This window comes from Sceloporus undulatus, chromosome 1 (genome assembly GCF_019175285.1).
Source record: "Sceloporus undulatus isolate JIND9_A2432 ecotype Alabama chromosome 1, SceUnd_v1.1, whole genome shotgun sequence".
Classification (NCBI taxonomy): domain Eukaryota; kingdom Metazoa; phylum Chordata; class Lepidosauria; order Squamata; family Phrynosomatidae; genus Sceloporus; species Sceloporus undulatus.
In genome coordinates this window covers 276,415,994-276,425,723 of record NC_056522.1, presented here as the reverse complement: position 1 = coordinate 276,425,723, position 9,730 = coordinate 276,415,994, and the positions used below count along the sequence as shown (strand labels likewise).

Here is a 9,730-nt window from a genome sequence, read left to right as displayed (position 1 = left end):
TTTTTTCCCCCTTGCTATTTGTATGGGGGTGTTTTCATGTATTCTTAATTGTTTTATAGCATATGATGTTTGTACAAGGGGGTTTTAATTTGTGATCTATGATGTTTTAACTGTTGTATTATTGTTGTTCACCGCTATGATCCTTGGAATAGCGGTATATAAATAAACCATATTATTATTATTATTATTATTATTATTATTATTATTATTATTATTATTATTAAATCTCTGCTATTTCCCTCCAAATTAAAGCCCTGAGGGAATTGAAATATTTGCATTTGACATCAGTCCTCCCACATATCATTTGGACAGCTTGCTGTGACAACTAGGACTGAATCTGCACTGCAAAAATAATGCAGTTTGATACTGTTTTATCTGCCATGGCTCAGTGCTATAGAATTCTGGAATTTGTAGTTTTGTGAGATAATTTAGCCTTCTCTGTCAGAGAGCTCTGGTTTCACAACAAACTACAAATCTGAGGATAATCTGAGGATTCCATAGGATGGAGCCATGACAGTTAAACCAGAGGCTGGATGGCCATCTGTCAGAGATGCTTTGATTTGGATTTCCTGCATGGCAGGGGATTGGACTGGATGGCCCTTGTGGTCTCTTCCAATTCTATGATTCTATCTGAAAGGCAGCTCAGAGTGGGAGATGCATACCTGGGCCTTCAAGGCCAGGATAACTGCATGAAATAAAAAGGGCTCCCGTGTGTGTATCAAACAGAGAGTAGAGGGAAAGGCATATTTGTATTGAGACAAGCATTGCCAAATAAAACCTGTTTTCCTAACCTGGTTCAGTGTCTTCATTGGAAAATATGTCTGGCTGAGCTGCTATAGCAGGCCATATAGCTGCATAGCAATGTTTCCATCTTTGCCTCATATCTCTTAGACATTTGTCAGACTGAAATAATATTCTTTCTTTAACCCCCCCTCCCCAAACTGTTTATCTGTCCTACTCTTACTTCCACATCCTTCCCTGCTGGGTAGAAGGTGCCATTTAGGGAATACTCCCTTTTGTAAATCCTGACCTATGCAATTGTGTGCACCTCTTTTGAGGCCAGAGCCCATTGTGAACCAACCCCTTTTGATCCTGTCTCCCATCCCCTTTTATTGACCACCTCTCCCCATTTCTGCCTCTGTGCCGTCCCTGCTGCTTGCACCCACTGTGAGTGCTTTAATTCTTGATATTTCTGTCACAGGACCCAGTCTGTCATCAGTTTGCTTAGAAGAGTAGAAGACAAAGGAAGGTTGCTGTCATTGCTGTTGAATAGGTCAGCATTGACAACAATGTGTTCTGCGGGAACTCTCCCCCTACTGACTCTGTTTTCAATCCATTTGAATGGAGGCACTTGGGAGTCTTTCTTTAGGATATGGGGGCAGGGAAAGACAGTTAGGTGGAAAGACAGAAAAAGGCACTTTTTTTCTTGAAAGGAAAGCCAACTTCTTCAGTTGACATGGAACTTATGAACAGAAATCGCAGTGCTATGTTAGAAACAGTTCCCCTTTTTTGCAGTGCCAGGAATTCTGAAGCCATTTGTCCAAGGCATGCCATCCCCTTCTTTCTATTAAACACATTTTCAGTGTTTTGAGGAGGGAGGTTTATTTAAAGTGCATTCAGGACTGGACCCAACAGCCTCGGGAGAATGCCTCTGTATATCAGTAGGAATGTAGTATAATTCAAGACTGGGATAAAAGGAGTGAAATATAAAGGTTAGAATGGTGGGTCTGGGTTCAGAAGACAGGTTAAATCAGCATTCAGCCAGGAAGCTGTCTGAGTGATCTTTGACCAATTGCCTGATCTCATTGTAACCAGCCTCTCAGGACTGTTGTGAGGATATGAACTGGGAGAACAAACATGTATACTTTAAACGTCTTGGAGTAAAGCCTGGGTTTAAATGTAACAGCCTTATCCCCCCCACAATAAATATATAATTATGGGTTTGTCACTGTAGAGGAAGCCCCATGGTAAATTCACCACTTCCTCCTCCGTAAGGTATAGCAAAATGTAACCCATGTCACTGTGTAACCCATGTCATAGAGTGCCCTGGTAGTGTAGTGGTTAAAATGCCTGTATTGCAGCCACAAGGTTGTGAGTTTGATCCCAGGGCTCTAAGGTTGATTCAGCCTTCCATCCTTCTGTAGGCCAGTAAAATGAGTACCCAACTTGCACACTTAGTGTAATAACTAGGTGCCTTTGTGTGATGAAAGGTGATTCCCCAATCCAAACTGTCACAGAGGAATGTATTGCAGTCACTAGCCAGAGACAGTAAAAGTACACCTATCCCTTGCCTCACTGGTAATTTGATTATAGGAGTCAGCATTGCCATTTTTGATCAGAAAAAGTGTTGATCTATCTTGGGTGGTATTTTTGGGTGGTGTTTACACCTTTCATACTTGTATGAATATTTACTTTACCTAATGCAATGCAGCTGCAATCAGTACTCCTGATCAATGAAATCTGGCCACACACACATACATATGGATGGCTAATGAGAGCCAGCATGGTGTAATGTTTGAGTGTTGGATTACAACTCTGGAGATGAGGGTTGATTCCCAGCTTAGCCATGAAACCCACTGGGTGATCTTGGGCAAGTTGCAAGCTCCCAGCCTCAGGGGAAGGCAATGGCAAATCTCCTGTGAAGAAATCTTGTCAAGAAAGATGTGTTTCTTATGGTCTTAGGGTCACCATAAGTCAGAAATGACTTGGAGGCAACAAGTCACAAACAAAAAGTCACAGATTTGTTGGTTTTTCTGGCTATGTGGCCATGTTCTGTAAGACTTTATTCCTGATGTTTTACCTGCAACTGTGGCTGGCATATTCAGAGTCAGTTTACAATACTCCAGGATTTCTAGTTGCCCCACAGATTGCCAGTTTGCCATCTTAGCTGAACACATTCGTATTGCCCAATAACTACAATAAAAGAAAACCTATAATGCTAAACAGTGCATTATTCAGACTGTATACATTTTGAAAGGATTTTGCCATAATCTTTTTGCTTGTTGATGATGACTCTTATCTGAAGAGGTCTCCTAAACATAAGATCATTTCCTACCATGGATTTTTAAAGGAGAACAACCTCGGTTCTAGAGTGTGATGCTAGTGATGTATTTTATTGCTAAGAGATAAACCATTGGAATATTTGGGCTGTCCTTTACATGCTTCCATTACGTCCATGAGGATAGCATATGTAGAGGAAGGAAAAATTCATGAATTGGAGAGCTATTTGAATCTGCTCTCTGAGAGAGTAAGTGGCAGCTATTGCAATATTTGAAAGAAAATATGTTTTATTTATAAAAGCATTATTGGAAAGCAAGTAAAAAGGCAAAGCTGACAGAATCTTTTCCTCAGCAGCCATATACATTGTAAGCAGTCAGGCAGTCTGGAAAATCACTGCATCTAGATTGAAATAAGGCACTGCTCATATTTTCAAGCTTTACAGTATATATCTGAAATCACTTGAAGAAGTGCTGATGTCTTACAAAAAAAACTTTGAGAGGTATTGTGGTCTCCCTTAGTTCAGATTTGTTGTCAAGATAAGAAAGAGATCTTAATAAGGTTTGAATTTTGGAGACATACTTAACACATACACCAATCCCCCAGTCTGTCACTAACTTTAAGGTCTTGAATGCCCTACTTAAGGTCTTGCTGTGATTCATCTGCAAGGTAAAGCAATGAATATACTGACCTTAAAGTCTGTCACTGACCTTAAAGCATTGTGGGGCAAAAATGCTTCAAAGGGAGATGATGGCATGGGACTGTGGAGTTATGATTAATTTGTAAGTTCCTGTCTATCACAAAAGCTTTGAATTGGAATAAGAGATTTCTATCACACTGATGGTTCACCTGATACCAGCGTGTTTTTATCTTGTTTCTGTTTTTGTAAATGGCAGGTGATAATAGTAGAATTATCACTATCATTACTTCTTACATTTAATTTCCACTTGAATCTCGCCACACACACACACACACACACACACACACCCCAACCATATTTGCTACATATGCATTTGAAATTCTTCTTCGTGGTCTCTGCGAATCATACAAATGGGTTTCACTGCGCCTGCGCAGTGCTGCTTGGAATCTTGGAGGGGGAAAAGATGTATGAATAAAGCTATAAATAAAGAAGTTGTATAAATAAAGGCAGTGGTGGCAGTGGTAGTGATATCCTCATACTTTTTCATTTATCCAATTAAGGAATTTAACATTTATCCAATTAAGGAATTTAACTCATGCTGGTAGAATTCAGAGGGATAGGCATGTTAGTCTGGACTATCAGTATGCAGAGGAATATTGTAGCACCTTTGAGAGTGTGAGAAAAATGTTGTAGCATAAGCTTTCATAAACTTGTCTACTTCTTCAGACACTCATGTTATTTAACTAGTTAGTTAATCAAAGGTAAAGATGGGTGACAATTTGGTTTCATTTTGTCTTTGACCAGACTTTACCAAAATTTTGAAAATTCAAATATGGGAGAAAATGAAGTCGACAGATTTGCCAATCCCTTTAGGATGGATGTGAATTCCCTTTCAGTTCCCTTTTGATCAGAATTTACCATATTTCAAATAAAAGAGACAGTAAAAGTGATAGATTTTCTGTCTTACTTGAATGTGCCCCAAGATTCCTTTTTTTTTTTACTGCAACAAACTAAGATGGCTAGAGACACACAAAATCAACACTGCCTTTTAAAAGCTCATTATCTTATCAAATTTAAGTTCAGCTTTCAATACACCTGAGAACCTTTAAAATAATGTGCTTGTGGCAGGATGTTATGTTAGTATGGAACCTTTCTGTCCAGGTATGTTCCAAGCTTTTTCACAGGATAATCCAACAGATTTGGACCTGCATGGCCAGCTCCTCTCCCTAATTCTTCTACTCAAGCTGCTTCCACCCCAGTGATATTTAGGTAAACTGTGCTCAAATGTGAAGAATATTTGCACATTTTTTCACCCTCAGTGAGAAAGGATGCCAGCTGCTTCAAGGATTTCCATTTCTGTATGACAGTTGAGCACTGTTTTTGTTTTTCTTTGTGTGTGTGTCTGTGTGTGTGTGTGTGTGTGTGTGTGTGTGGAGGGATTTTGGTGCACTGAGAGCCAGCATGGTGTAGTGGGTCAAGCCTTGGACTACGGCTCTGGAGGCAGAGTTTGAATCTCCACCCAGTCATGTAAATCCACTGAGAGACCTTGGGCAAGTCATACACTCTCAGCCTCAAAGGAAGGACATGGCAAACCCCCTGTGAACAAATCTTGCCAAGAAAACCTGTGAGAGTTTAGAAATAACTTAATGGCCCATAACAACAATTTTGCTGCACAAAACTTTTTTAAAAAAAAATTGTGAAAAAAAATTACCAAAAAGTCCTGAAATTGACCATGGACTTTGAGGTGTCTATACTAATACACAGAGCATGATGAGGATAATAATAATAATAATAATAATAATAATAATAATAATAATAATAACTTTATTTATATACCGCTCTTCCAACATGACCAAAGCGGTTTACAACATATCAAATGGCATTACAAATCTCAAATACAATTCGTATAAAACATTTTAAAAACATCATAAGAAACAATCTTAATGATGAACTTAAACTCTTAGCACAGCAAAGCAAATATATAATAGGCATCACTGAAACCTGGTAGGATGAGTCTCCTGATTGGAATGTAGTAATAGAAAGGTATAAGATATTTCACAGAAGTAGACCAAACAGGATGGGAGGTGAAGTAGCACCTTTGTGAAAAGATCCATGGCTTGAATCCTGAAAGCCAACTTGAGAGCATTTGGGTAATATTAAAGCAGAAAAAAGCAACAGAAAGGTGGTGGTGGTGGTGAGGTTGACTGCAGACCTCCAAGCCAAACTGAGGACTTGGATAATGCCTTCCTGGAACAGATGACCACACATTCAGAAAGGAGTGATTTCAACTATCCTGATATTTGTTGGAAGTCAAACTTTTCCAAAATGTAAGGTCCAACACATTTATTATTATTATTATTATTATTATATTTTGCAGAACCATTTTATTGTTCAGAAAGTACAAGTGGCAACTAGGGGATCAGCTATTTTAGATCTGATCCTAACCAATAGTGATGATCTGCTTAATGGAGTGGAAGTGGCAGGATCCTTAGGTGGGAGTGACCTTGCTCTCTTGGAGTCTGTTACACAGTAGAAAAGGGAAGCCAAGCATAGGCAGAATACAGACCGCCCCTTTGGGGTGGCCTGCACCCGCCCCTTTCCCAGACGGATCAGGGCCTCAGCGGCCACAGTGGCAATGCCGGAGGCCCCTTTCTCTCTTTCCCTGCTGCTGTCGGGGTGTCCTTGGGGCATGAAGCCTCAAGGACACCGCTTTTCCAGGCCTCAGGGAAGTGGCAGAAAGCTCCTCCCGGCACCGCTGAAAGGGCACCACAGGTGCCCTGTAGCGGCGCATGGGCATCACACCTGTGCTGCTCCATTTGAAGGCAGCACGGCTGTGATGTCGTAATGGCGGCGCCCATGTAGACAGGTCACTGCCATTACAATGCCATGGTTACATGCTAGGGTTGAGGGGCATCTGTAAAGGACGTCCCGAGGCAACTCTAGCACATATCCAGGCCAGTGCAAAGCGCCGGTCTGGATACCGCCATAGTCAGACATTCCTTCTAGACTTTAAGGAAGGTGATACCAGTAAACTTAGGGAAATACTAGCAGAGATCCCATGATCAGGAATACTAATAGAGAAGGAAGGGAGTTTTTTAAAAGTGAGCTTTTGAATGAAAAATTTCAAACTGTTCAAATGAGAAGGAATAGTACTGACTTTTGGTTGTTGTTGTTGTTATGTGCCTTCAAGTTGATTTCAGCTGATGGGGACCCTAAACTATCATAGGGTTTTCTTGGCAAGTTTCTCCAGAGGGGATTTGCCACTGGCATCCTCTGAGGCTGAGAGAGTGTGACTTGACCAAGGTAATTCAATGGGTTTCCATGGCTGAGCTGGGATTCAAATCCTGGTGTCTCAGTGTCCAACGCTCAAACCACTACACTACACCACTGTGTATTACTTCATTCATATTTTATTTTATTTTATTTTACAACTCTTTCTTGGTTAAACTCCTTGTACACTTTGTGCCTGGGGATGCTGCAAACTGTGTCTAGAAAATTTCTCTACTCTAAAAAATGGTGTCTGAAACTGTTTTTTCTGTTCTGGTTCACTTCTTAGAGCAGTCTGAATATCTCTTGGGCATGCCGAAGGTCTCGAGGATTGAAACCTTTCCCAGCTCTGCAGTAGATGTTCACTTCATTACATACTCTGTATGAACCTTGGACAAGCTTCATGTGTTTAGGTCTGAGAATGTATACTTTTGAGAAATTTGTATTTGCAAATCTTTTTCTCTAATTTCTTTTGCAAATTTCATTTTTGGTGCTTCAAGGAGGAATCCAAACGTGATGGAAGACTCATTCTTAGAAAAACTATACCCACTGGATATCTACACCTATTGTAGCTGTAAAAGGCATAGATGCTTTGTGAGGAGAAAAGGTGGTTAAAAGGTGATAAAGAAAACTATTCTTGAGGAAGCACACAAAATCCCTTTACAGTGTGAGTCTGATTGATGACAATGGATTGTGCACTTCTGCATCACAAAAAATCTAAGCAAAATCTATCTTTTGTTTTCAGTCTATAAAATAACTTTGAATGGGAGAGGGGTTGAGTAGGAATTTAGGGGACATGGTCCACCACATGTTACATAATGAGCATTTAATTTACATAGCACGGAAACTTTGGCCAGGACTCACCTAGAATATTGTGCCTAATTTTGGGCACCACAATTCAAAAAAGGATGTTAATAAGCTGGAGCATGTCCAGAGGAGGGTGACCAAAATGGTGAAGGGTCTGGAAACCATACTTTATGAGGAGCAACTTAGGGAGCTGGTTATGTTTAGCCTGGAGAAGAGGTGATAAACAGGACTCTGTTTAAATATTTGAAAGGATGTTACATTGAAGATGGAGGATGGAGCAAGCTGCTCCAGAGAATAGGACACAGAACAATGGATGCAAGCGAGAGGAAAAGAGATTCCACCTCACCATTAGGAAGAACTTCCTGACAGTAAGAGCTGTTTGACAGTGGAACACCCTCAGAGTGTAGTGGAGTCTTCTTCTTTGCAGTTTTTTAAACAGAGGGTGGATGACCATCTGTCAGTGGTGCTTTGATTTTTGTTCCTGTAGGGCAGGAGATTGGACTGGATGGCCCTTATGGTCTCTTCCAGTTCTATGATGCCATGATTATATGACTCTAAGAAATAAGGCTACCCAGATTGGGAGACTAGAATATGGCATCCCTAAGAGAATGTATAAAATAAGAGCAGTCATGCATGTTTTAAATGCAGAAGATCCCAGGCACAGTCTCTGAAAAGACCTCTGCAGAAATCCAGGAAAGTCATTGACAGTCAATGTTGTCAGCATTGAGCTAGATGGACTACTGTGCTAATACTGATATAAGACAGCTCCCTGTGCTCCTAGCTTGATATCACAAAACAAAAGTACACAATCAAGATCACTTCGCCTCTATGATTCCATGAAGGTTCCAGGCTTTGTATGTTTTGTTTTGGGTTTTTTTTTATTTACTTGCACTTTCTTTTTATGAATGCTGGGGACCCAGGGACACTATGAACTAAATCAAATGTACAGTAATAATTCTTTCAGAATAAAAAGTACAGTCAATTTTATGCCCAAAATTTTTATTTGGAATATCAGAACTGCAACTGTCCCAAGAAAAATTGGACACAAGAGTGGGATTTCCAAAAAGATTATGTTCTAAGGTCCATTCTACAGTTTTAGAATTGTTTTGAAGCATGTTTAAATACCTGAGAATTTTTCATGTACTCTACAGCTAAACCCATTTTAATATCCTTAGTCAAAGTCCTTGATTCCTTATGTCATGAGTCAGGATCTAGGACACCATGTCAGGCCTAAGCATGACTTTCTTTCTGTCCCTTTAAGCTGATATCTTAATGATGTTAAAAGCTAAAGAATTTTCCTATTTTAATATTCACATTTCCCTGTATTGCTGGGCAGTCAAAACACCCACTTTCTATTGGTGGTTGGGGAGACCTGTGGAATCCCCCCCCCCGGTAAACTACATATGTTCCATGTATTTGCATATTGAATAAAGCTCCCTCACAAATGGGAAATCTATTTCTGTTATATATTCAGACTGCATTATTTGTTGTTAAACATAAGTATATCTTGAATTGAAGGTACAGCTTCAAGATGTTTATACATCTTAATGCTGAAATTTGCGACAATAGATCTTTGCCTGCCAAGAGGAGGGCAACAGGTCTTTACAATCTGGAAGCTAACACTGAGAAGTCCCTCATTTGTACACACATCAGACATGCCTGTGAAGACTATATGATGGAAATAAGGCCCTTTCTAGAAGATGATATAACCCTGAGGCAGACTCATATGAGGAAATAGAGCCATTTATTAACATGTTACAGTTACAGCACATAAATTCACCTTTAGTTCCATCCTATGGAATCCTAGGATCTGAAGCTTAGGGATAATAAATAAACATTTTTATTCCAGCAAGCTTTTTAAAATCATGCAGGCTTGGTTTTATTGTGTGTGTGTGTGTGGGGGGGTTGTTTAGTCTATTTTGAACCTTGTATGTTTTAAATTTTGTATGTCATATTTTTAAAAACTTTTTACTGTTTTAACTGGATTAATTTAATTGTTTTTAAAGTGTTGTCTTAATG

General features: G+C 39.7%; 1 long non-coding RNA gene across 1 annotated transcript in view; it reads left to right on the top strand.

Annotated features, from left to right (window-relative positions):
- The window catches only part of LOC121933332, a 23,456-nt gene that overhangs the window by 12,391 nt on the left and 1,335 nt on the right, over nt 1-9,730 (top strand). Inside the window, exon 2 of the long non-coding RNA XR_006104518.1 lies at nt 7,194-7,327. This is a non-coding gene — a long non-coding RNA (uncharacterized LOC121933332). The remainder of the gene's footprint in view (nt 1-7,193; nt 7,328-9,730) is intronic.